The sequence below is a fragment of the Colobus angolensis genome, unplaced genomic scaffold (genome assembly GCF_000951035.1).
Source record: "Colobus angolensis palliatus isolate OR3802 unplaced genomic scaffold, Cang.pa_1.0 Scaffold70, whole genome shotgun sequence".
Taxonomy (NCBI): Eukaryota; Metazoa; Chordata; class Mammalia; order Primates; family Cercopithecidae; genus Colobus; species Colobus angolensis.
In genome coordinates, this window is record NW_012120710.1 from 1,172,758 (window position 1) to 1,184,048 (window position 11,291).

Genomic DNA, 11,291 nt, shown 5'->3' on the forward strand with positions numbered 1-11,291 from the left:
AAAAAAAAAAAAAAGAAAAAAAAATACCAAAGGCCTTGATATTCTTAGTCTTGAATTGTAATTTTTTCACCATCATAGTCAAATTTTATCTGGAAGCCTGCACCAGCAGTAATTATTTTTTCATTTAAAATTTACTCCTCAGCCCCTACAGTCTAGTTTTTACCTTTTTATTACTCTGAAACTGTCTTATTAAGGTCACCGGTGACCCCTTTTTGATAAATCCATGGATATGTTAAAGGCTTTATCTTATTTTACATCTCATCATCATGGAATAATCCTCAATCCTCTTCTTTTCTTTCTAAAGACAGGCTTTCTACAAAATTTCAATTCCATGGCTACCCACATACATTTAACACTGATGTAAAGGCCATAACCACAATAGCTATGTAAAAGACTACTATTATATGTCCTGTAATTGAACTTATTTTCCTTCCTGAGTTCCTGGAGTAGAAAACTTAGTCTAGTCAGTTCCAAGTAAATTCAGCCAATCTGGGGGATGCCTCATTTACATGTAGCTAAAATTCAGACTCATTAAGGATTTTCCTTCTTTCCTCCCTGAGTATCATCTCTTTTTACTAGATACTGAGGTAACATCCTGCCTGTGATAAGGTGTATATATTTTGGCCAGAGTCTACATTCTGACTTTTACAGATGTGTAATTGTTCTCAACTGACCCACAGGCCTAGTCATTTCACTCCATTGTGGTAGGCCTAAGAGGACCACATCCTGTTCTGATTCCTGTGGAGTGTCCACTTCTTTTTTTCTTTTTTTTTTCTTTCTTTTCTTTTTTTAATTTTTTTTTTTTTTTTTTTATTTTTTGAAAGAGTGTCACTCTGTCTCCCAGGTTAGAGTGCAGTGGCACAACCATAGTTCACTGCAGCCTCAACCTTCTGGACTCAAGCAGTGCTTCTGCCTCAGCCTCCAAGTAGCTGGGACTACAGGCACACACCATCATGCCCAGCTAATTGTTGTTGTTGTTGTTTAAGGAGAGATGGAGTCTCACTATGTTGCCTATGTTGATCACAAACTCCTGGGCTCAAGTGATCCTACCACCTGGGCCTCGCAATGTGTGAGGCACTGTGCCTAGCCACCGGCACTCTTTATATGAGGTAATTTTTGTACCCTACTTCAAGCTGAAAATGATATGTGCAGAAGAAAATTTGAATGCTCTCCCATACCCCACTTTGTCTGTGAAAGTATGAAACCATCGCTCTTTCATTCCATATATCCAGTTTGAACATAGATGACACACAAAGATGCACAGGAAAGTTCTCTGCAGGAGCTCTCATCTCCCCAGTCTAGACCCAGAAAGAAATGCACTGGGATATCCCCACCTCACTTGAGAAGGAAGAGTGTCATCTCCCATTAAGCTGGAGCTTGGCTCTGTTTGTGGGTAAGCGAGAGGGGCAGGATGTAGTATCAAAAACAATAGCTGTTTAAATACACATATACTCTTTAAATTCTGTGATACATGTGCAGAATGTGCGGGTTTGTTACATAGGTATACACATACCACGGTGGTTTGCTGCACTCAAAATCAAATATCTCAGGTTCTCACTCATAAATGGTTTTTAACTCTCTAGTAGCATTTCCATCTCTCTCACTTTTCCCCACCTTAGGTCTGTTAATAGGCCTGATGATTTCATATACTTGCAAAGTTTTTTTATTACATCTGAAAGCCTGACTATCTAGTTTTAAAGCTAAAATTTTGTTCCATTATTCTTAAAAAAAAAAAAACAGATTTAATGAGGTATAATTGATATATAATACACAGATTTAAGTGTTCCTATTTTGACAGTTACGTGCAACCTCTAAGGGCAATGAGACTCTCATAACTCATAGCTCAAATTGAGAGGTTCCTGAAGGAAAAATGGGGAGAGAAAAGGAAAAACCTTACTAATATTTCACATAAATATGCCTTCACATATCATTGATTCTCAAGTCCAGATTTCTTACTGCTAGTGGGTTACTATTCAGATACGTGGCGACACCAACGTCTGATAGGCATACACAGAAGTAAGAACCCACTAAAGAGAGCAGGAAGAAAGAGTCAAAGAAGTAGAACACTCTCAAAGTATGACCTGACCTTAGCAAACTACATCTATAGGGTTAAGAGGGAGTCACTACTGTGTACTTGAAAAGACTTCCTTTTGCCTTCAACTTTTCATCCACAAGAGTTAAGCGAGAGAGACAAAATGCTATCTGCTCCTGGCAAACATGACTTTCTTCTAGCTTCCCTCCAGAGTTCACAACCTATTCACCCTCTTCCTGCCAACCATCAGGACTAAGCTTCTCATATCTCTTATTTCTACTTTTTTGTTATTTTAGCCTTCACAAACACCACAGATTTCCCAATGTTTCCTCTTCTTCTGGACCCTAATCTTCATACATATCCATGTACTTTATTTCTCTGAACCGTCTGACAGCACTCCCCATCTCCTGAGTCCCTTAAGTTATATCCTATGACACTCATAAGTCACCAGTAAACATGTTATATTCTAAACTTCTCTAAACCTTCACTTTATCTCTTGATCTAAATAAACCTGGCACATTCCTAAGGGCATTGTTGGAATAACTTATAAAAGATCTAAATAAAATGAAAAGGTATTTCATGTTCACAGAAGAAATGACTTAATATTTTAGGATGGCAATACTCCACAAATTGAACTATAGATTTAATGTAATTCCTATCAAAACCTCAGCTTCTCTTTTTGCAAATTTGACAAGCTGTTTCTGAAATTCCTGTATAAATGCAAGGAGATGGAATAGTCAAAACAGTCATATAGAAGAAAAAGTTGGAGTACTTATTCTGAATTTCAAAGTTTACTATACGTCACTGTAGTACTGGCATAAAGATAAACATACAGAACACTGGATTACAATGGAGAGTCTAGAAATGAGCCTTTACACTTAAAGTCAACTGAATTTCAATAAGAATGCAAATAAATTCAATGGGGAAAGAATTTTTTTAAAAAAACATAATACTAGGACAATTGGAAATCTACATGCAAAATAATTAAGTTGAACCCTTACCTATTAACCATTAATAAAAATGGATTATACACCTAAATGTAAGAGTGAAAATTATAAAATTATAAAAGTTATTTAAAAATTATGAAAATTATAAAAACTCTTAGTATAAAGCACAAGATTAAATCTTTACAACCATGAATTATGCAGTTTTCAGATATTACACCAAAAACACAAATGGCAAAATAAAAAATAGATAAATTGGAACTCCATACGTATTTAAAACTTTAGTGCATCAAAAAAACACCATCAAGAAAATGAAAAGACAGTCCACATATAGTGAAAGAAAATATTTACAAATCATACAGCAAATAAAGGACTTGCATTCAGAATATAAAGAATTCTTACAAATAACACAATTTAAAAATGGGCAAAAGATTTCAAGAGGCATTTCTCATGACAACATATACAAATCGCCAATAAGCACAAAAGATGCTCGACATCATTAGTCATCAGGGAAATGCAAATAGAAATCATAGTGAGATATCACTTCACACACCTACAAACATGACTAGAATAAAATAGGAAACAAGTGTTGATAAGGATCTGAAGATATCAGAACCCTCATGCATTGCTAGTGAGAATATATAATAGTACAACTGCTTTCTTGCTTTGAAAAACATTTTGTCAATTTGTCAAAACATTAAACATGGAATCATTACTATATTTACACTTTTTTACTTAGCTGTCCAGTAAACAACTTAAATATAATGCTTGTCTAATGCTCCACTACTGATTACCTCCCCATTGGATCTCTCCCTACTGCTATCTTCCTCCTCTTAGTAACTCAAAACTTCAGTCCTCCAGTTGTGCAAGCACAACACTTAAAAGTCTTTCTTGATTATACTCTATTTCTAAACCCCCATAGCTGACATGACAATGTATTTTGGAAATGCCAACTTCAATATATATCTAGAATCCAAACATTTCTTTGTTTTAATTTTTGTGGATACACAGTAGATACATATATTATGGGGTATGTGAGATATTTTGATACATGCATGCAATGTGAAATAAGCACATCATGGAGAATGGAGTATGCATCCCCTCAAGCATTTACTTTTTGAATTATAAATAATCCAATTACATTCTTCAAGTTATTTTAAAATATACAATTAAGTTATTATTGACTATTGTGCTATCAAGTAGGTCTTATTCATTTTTTGCCATCCTTCCCTATCACTACCATATACAAACCACCATAATCTCTCATTGATTATCACAATCACCTACTAACCTCTCCTTTCTTACATCTTCCACATCCTCCTAATGTATTTTCTACACAGCAATAAAAAGGATCATGTCAGAGTCATCTCTGTCCTCCTGAAATTCTGCAAGGGAACCACTGTGTCTCATGCGTAAGTTTAATGAGGAGAATAAAGTATTTATATAAGTGAATCATATATTTAAGATTTATTTTTCCAATAAACGTACAAAAGCAATTCTACTACTCTACAAAGGAAACGTTTACTGTATTTATATTGACAAAGCATTGCTTTTTAGCAGTCTGGAATATCTCTTTTTTAAATTAAAGAGATAAAAAAGACATATCTATAAAGAACATTGTAAATCTGTCATGCTGTGATCCCTTTTTATAATAGAGGAGATTATAAACTTCTCAAAATGATGAAGGATATGAAAGCCATTAACTCTCTGAGTAACCATATAAATTATTAGTGGTGCTTAGATTAAAAGACTGGTATGATTAAAGATAATGGGCCCTGAATTTTTCAAAGAGTTTATATAGCTGTAAGTCTAGGCATTAGATCCTTTCAGAAGAATTCTTTTCTGATTGTTAATCTTGGAAATAAGGTAATTTTGTTAGTAATAACTTTATTCTCTCTGTTCTCTTTATATATGTGCCGGAGGAGAAGTTATTCAAAGAATGACAATAAAGTTTCTTGTGGAAAGTTATACTGATTATATCTTAAATAAACCATTGATTAATTAAAATTCAATGATTTGTGAAGGGGAAAGTAGGTTAAGGAGTTATAGAAATAATACAGAGCATAAGCACTGTGCATGACAATGCTAATATTAAATATTATCTAAGATTTACTTATCATACTACACAGAAAAATGTGAAGTTCAAAAGCCCAAAAGAAGTATCAACACTACCTTGTCAATATATATGTCTCTGTAGGGTTGGGTCATGTATCTCATTACTTTGAAATGTATTCTTTTTCCAAAACATTTCATTATTTTTTCGCCTTCCTGTTCATTGCTTGCCGTGTGAAATACAACTTCTCTATACATCTCAATCACAAAACAGTGCAGCTTCTTTTCTTATGGGTGTTTATCTTTTTCATTGTGTGAAAGTACAGCATTGCTTTCATTACTTGGACAATGAATATATCCTCACTAAAATCAAAACTACATCCTGCCACTCTCTTCCTGTGCTTTTCTTTTCACATGTCCCTTTTGTTCCACTGCAAAATATGATGTAATATTTTACAGGACATTTAAATGTCAATTTAATAAAAAGATCACTATTTTTAAAATTTAATCTAAACACAGTAAGAAGACATCTATTATTAGATAGATCCGGAGTTGAGGATATTTAAATATGAAAAACATGCATCTAAGGATCAAAGAAATCCAGCACCTTTGAGCCGATCATAAAAGATAGTAAAACAGTAAAACAAAGATCATACCTGGAAGATGTCAGAGGAATTATTAATGATTTAAAATGATTTAAACTTTTCTTACCCACAACATGAATAACTAAAGTATGATTTCATAAATTATTTTAAATATATGAAGAACAGTGACATATAATTTATGAGAAATTAACCTCCATCTACATAGGGAGAGAGAGTAGAATTAGTCTTAATCCAAATAGAAGGACCAAATAAACGTGCAATATGGAGGTTATGGGTTGCTCTTCATAAAGGTCTTAATCCCAGATTTCCCACATCCTAATACCCTGCCTAACTCCTTTAAGCTCAAATTTCCTCATCTTCGAAAAGGAAGGTAATGACTTACAATCTTACAAATTCATATATAGAAGTGATGAAAGAATATTGTAAAGAATTTAGCATAGTTTAATCTCTCAAAAATGTTTCTTCATGTTAACATTATTGTTAAGTTATTTAACAGGAAATAAGCCGCCACTTCTAAATAAATTGAAAAAGAGGGTCGTTTTTCAAGCAAGTAGTCTTTATGTATACAATTTAATGCCTCCCACTCAGTTTCAACAGTTTCACATAAATTATTTTATGCCTACATGACACATTCAAAACCCTGAAATAATAATAGAAAATTTGGGGGAAAATAATAAAAATAAAATGGTAATTAATTAGTGAGAAAAAGTAATTACATTATTTAAATAATTAAATAGTATAATTGTCATCTCCAAGTATCTAACTCTTTTAACTATGAGAAAGTGTAAGTATTTCTCTTGGAATAGTGCTATCAACATTTCATTAGCATTCAATTAGCATTCAATGTTGACCTTAATATTTTATAAATGTATTGACTAGTTTTACTTGTAATGTTTTACTGTTGTTTCTATTTCAAATTAAAATTGGATTCTCATTTCTTTTAAGTAGCAAAAAAAGTTTCATGAAAACTTTTTATTATTAATCAAAAATATATATTAATTGAAACTGTGCTTTTCTATTTTTCCTTAGCATTTAAATGACCATGAATATGGTCAAAACTATATTCATGTTAAACACCTAACTACAGAATAGACTCCCTGGTTTTCTGGTGGTCAATATACCTCTGTTTTGTGGATACCATTAATGGATACAGGTAACTTATTGTTTACTCTGAATGTAAAAAATGAGCTCTAAATTGTTTTGTCATAAAATATTTCATAAATTCAGACAAAAGTATGCATAATAGACAGTAGAGTATGTTGGTTTAGTGGTTAAATAATATGGGTGCTGGAATCAGATAAAATAGAATTAATGCCAGAATAAGATGCAGTAGGTTAAAATTTCAGGTTCATTAATTAAAAAGAATGTAGTTCAAGGCAAATTGTTGCTCTGGTGTTTTCTCAAACAGCACTGGGAAAATGCTAGTACAGCAGGTCCTCACATAACATTATTTAGTTAAAGTCATTTTGTTACAACGTTGATGAGAAAAAATGTATATCAAATCCAATAGGAACCACTGTCTATGGAATTTGCACATTCTCCCCCTTGTCTGCATGCATTTCTCCAGGTACTGCAGTTTCCTCTCACCTTCCCCTGATGTGCACTTTCTGGCCACCTGCAGCCCCGAACTGGAATCATTGGGTAAATCATTATCTTAATTGTTTTTATTAACATTCTTAAATGTATGTATGACTCACATTTATTTCAGTGTTTAATATTAGAAGTGTTTTGGTCTTTATTTAGAAGTTTGGTGATGGTTTTGTAAGCAGAAATATACCATAAGTATTTAACTCTTGTTTATATCCATTAGCCATTGGTTTCCTTAGACATCATTTCACTTAAAGTCAGTTTCTCAGAACCTATCAACAATGTTAAATGAGGACTTAGCATACTGAACTAATAATTTTTAGTAGCATATGAGATTATGTAATATATCTATAATATAGTAAGCACTCACTAAATTCTGTTATTGCTGTATCCTTCTACATATCGACGGGATTTTCCTTCAGAAAAAAAAAAATCCTTTCTGTGTAAATAAAATCAGACAATCAAGTACTGGCAAATACAATCATTTCTGGCCTAGCCTCCTGACTTATCTAAAATATAAAAATGAACATTTCCAGAAATAGTCTAAATCAAATTAACTTTCCACCTTTTCATAGGAGTAAAGTCTTATAAACTCTTTACTAAAATAAAGGAGGCAAATAGGATGTGAAGGAAGTAAATTGTAGAAAACAAGTGATTATGGTCTCTTCATGAATACTCCAGAAAATGTGAATATAATGCTACTGGAAAGAACCAACTCACTTAGAAAATTAAAGTATATGTTAAAACAGCACAGTCTTAAAACATTCACAAGCCCTCCATCTTCCTTTCTCCTCACTCCCGGCAGGAAAATCACCCAGCGATTTTGCTGGGCTGCAAATTCTGATTCAGTGGGTCTGCATTGGAGACTGAAATTCTACATTTCCAATAGATTCCAGGCGATGCCGATGCTGCTGGTCTAGAAGCCACAGTTGTGCAGCAAGGCAATCGAGGGACACAAGCAATCAATACCATAATTCAATGTTCTCATTTTTTATCCTTCCAAAATCAGTCTAAATTTTAATTATATACTATGCATTGCAAGAAAATAGCAAGGCTTGTTTGACTCTTTTGGCAAATCAGTATGTCCACTGAGTAGGAATCGGTAACTGTGCATAATTTAAACTCACAATTAAAACAGCGGTAACAATTCTTCTAAGTACATACGTTGCTCCAGTAATTTAAAAGCCTGATGTTCATTAACTCATGATATTTGCTCTTATTTTTATTGTCCTCACTATGCAAATATTTAGTAAACATTTGCAGACAGAATTCATATTTAATTTATGAATGTGATTATTAGTTTTCTTTTACTCTGAATTTTCCGAAAAGTCTCTTAAGAAAGATCTTTCAACATAAAGTAGAGGAAGAACACCAAGTAAAAATTTTCAATGACAGTACCAGTAGATAATATTGATCGGACAATCAGAATCCCCACGTACAGCATACACATATGTAAATGACTAAAATACAAAAGAAAGACCCTGAATTATTTCCAATGCCTATGCCTATTACAAATCTGATATTTTAAAAAGGTTATTGACTGCCACAGGATTATTTTAAGAAATATTAAGTTGCAGCAAAAAGAAAATGTTGAAATTACAAAGCCAGAGAAACTTCAATTTTGCTTTTGTGAATCTTTATACATTTTATAAATACCAACTTAATATTACTGTTATTTTAATAATATTCTTCTTTTTATAGATGAAGAAGTCAGTGAAATCTATATTAAATGCCTTTCTTCTCTTTAAAATTTTACTCCTGATTACGCATTAAAATATATTTTTGTTTTGCATTGTGTTCTTTCGTCAGCTTAATTACAGAAGTAATGATTATATGGATTGTTGATCGTTCTCTTTCAAGAAAACAATTGTTCTATAGCTGTAAAAGATTATTGTTAGAATTTAAAATATGCAATGGCAATAAACATTCTTGACAATGTATGTACTTCATAAACAGACTATATAAATCGTTTTTATTTATTTGATTTTTTTTTTTTTTATATCCTAAACCTTCCTCCTGAGAAAGTGCAGGAAGTAGCAGGAAGAGAAGAAGCTATTGATCACTGTTGACCTCTTGCAACTTTCTACTATGCCCAATCTGCATTTCCCATCTCAGGAAAGGACAGGACTGTCTTGGGGATGTCCCAGTGCAAGATAGGAAGACATGACTTTTCCTTCCTCCTTTATGGTAGGGATCAAGTCTTGTCTATTTCTCCGGTTCCATCTTTCCTGTGCATTTCTACCACTCCATCCTACTCATGATGCCTCTGTTCCTCTCAATTAGGGAGTATGTTTCCCATTCCTCACAACATCCCAGCTCTTGTTAATCTAGTCTTGAAATTAACATAAACTCAATGGGAATTGCATTCAGTTTCACTGGCAAATTTACAAGCACTCATATTTAATTGTTAGATATTTAATAAGATCTCAGATCTTATTTGTAGGCCTTATACATTTTTAAATGTTCATTCTTGGGTTTTCTTTCATGCTATTTTGTTTCTGATGTTTTATTTTTGCTTTGTTTATTTATTTTTAAGTATTTTATGAAGTTGTCATATGCATACCAAAAATATACAACTAATAATTTTGCAGCTCAATGAATTATTACAAAGAAATTATATTATTCATGAAATAAAATCTGAACTGCTCTCCCCCGGTCTAATAGACACACAAAGCCTCTCGTACACTCTCTTCTATATATAACTAAATAAGACGAAATTATTCTAGTTGTTCAGAACAAAAACACTGATGTCATCCTTTGTTCCTTTGTCATATGCCACATAGGAAATCATTAATCAGTCATAATAACACTCCCTTTAAAAATATCCACAATCTAGCAACTTGTCATCATCTGGACTGCAAGTACCTTATTCACAACCACTGTCATTTTCCATGTGAGTAGCACAGTAGCCTCCAAACTGGGCTTCTTGCTTCCATTCTTCTCATTTTCAGTCTATTCTCAAAATCGATGTCATTACAAGAGTGATCATTTCAGAATATCAGCCATGTTTTATCATTCTTCTGCTCAAAGCCTTCCATGAGATTCCTATGTCATAATAAAAGTCAGAATCCCTTTAAATGTTGGCTCTTGTCTCTTTGACTATGTCTCCTAATGTTCTTCCTACTACTATAATACTCCTTCTGCTATAATACTGGCCTCCTGGCCAACCTTTGAAAACACTGGATTTATTCCTAACTCAAGGCCTTTGTATCTGCTATTTCCTTTGCCTAGAATGCTCATTTTCTGCATGGTTTGCAGCCTCACTTCCTCTGGGTGTTTGTTCATATGTAAAGTTGCCAGAATTAACACAAATAAAGGGTAAGATACCAAGTTAAATTTTAATTTTGAATCAACAATGACCCTTTTTAGGATAAGTATAACCTATGCAATATTTGGGACATACTTGTGCTAAAAAATGATGTTTATCTGAAATTGGCTAAAATCCTTAGGAAAGAAGGAAGAAAACCTAAACTATCCGTTATATTGTTTCTAGTTAACATAATCCATTAATTACTTAAACAGAGTACACACAATTTAAGTAGTATCACTGTCCTCATCCCTGGATCCAGGTAAGGCAGAATTGCTTACAGAATGATGTTTGGACGAGGCCTATTTGTATTTGATTTTGCTCTCACCCTTGTTTTTAGTCTTTGTCTCTCTCTCCCCTCTCACACACACACAAACACATACACACATGCACACACACACACCAACATTTACTTCAACCAGTATCTCTTCTTTGAACTATTATAGTTGTCGATTATACAACTTCCTCCAACAGAGAATCGGAGAATGGAAATAACTTTGCCAATGTGAAGATGAATGTCTAAAATTACTGTGAAAGATAATAGTTTCCTGTAAAAAATTGATCATAATAAATTTTTAAATTGCAATACAATTATTGAACTCAGTGTTTCTGCAAAGAAATTAGTGGTACCTGAACACAAAGCACAAAAGAGAAACTCATGAACAGGTCTCAGTTGTGACTAAAATCATCAAGTAATTATGGAAAGGAGAGGCTAATTCACTTCAACAAAGCAATGGAAAAGCAGAATAATTCACATGAAGAAA

General features: G+C 33.0%; 1 protein-coding gene across 1 annotated transcript in view; it reads left to right on the top strand.

The window, feature by feature from the left end:
• Positions 1-6,717, top strand: part of PRR27 (proline rich 27) — a 33,604-nt gene extending 26,887 nt beyond the window's left edge. The window contains exon 9 of the mRNA XM_011927091.1: positions 6,663-6,717. The gene's annotated coding sequence lies outside the window, so the exon portion shown is untranslated. The remainder of the gene's footprint in view (positions 1-6,662) is intronic.
• The last annotated feature ends 4,574 nt before the right edge of the window (positions 6,718-11,291 follow it).